This window comes from Myotis brandtii, unplaced genomic scaffold, assembly GCF_000412655.1.
Source record: "Myotis brandtii unplaced genomic scaffold, ASM41265v1 scaffold488, whole genome shotgun sequence".
Classification (NCBI taxonomy): Eukaryota; Metazoa; Chordata; class Mammalia; order Chiroptera; family Vespertilionidae; genus Myotis; species Myotis brandtii.
In genome coordinates this window covers 1,258,606-1,258,920 of record NW_005368638.1, presented here as the reverse complement: position 1 = coordinate 1,258,920, position 315 = coordinate 1,258,606, and the positions used below count along the sequence as shown (strand labels likewise).

Sequence of the window (315 nt, the reverse complement as noted above, 5' to 3'; positions counted from 1 at the left end):
ACACACACGCGCACACACACACACACACACACACAAAGAGGGACCCTGGCAGCCGAGGCAGGAAGACCTCCTGAAAGAGGAAGGCCGTGAGTTTAGGCTTTTGAAAAAGGAAAAGGGACAGCATTTCCATGGGAAAGGATGAGTGGAAAGAGCAGCCTGGGAGCCGGCCCCTCCTCGGCCTTTTTCCTTACACGGCCTGTGGGCCCCCAGCCACGGGGGGGCCCAGCACCTGGACAGAACTGCAGCTCCCATTGCTGCCATCTCACCTCTCCATCGGGATGGCCTTGGTCCCTCAAACCCAGCAAACCTGCTGGG

General features: G+C 59.4%; 1 protein-coding gene across 1 annotated transcript in view; it reads right to left on the bottom strand.

The window, feature by feature from the left end:
- The window catches only part of INHBB (inhibin, beta B), a 39,529-nt gene that overhangs the window by 35,501 nt on the left and 3,713 nt on the right, over window positions 1-315 (bottom strand). The gene's annotated exons all lie outside the window — the stretch shown is intronic.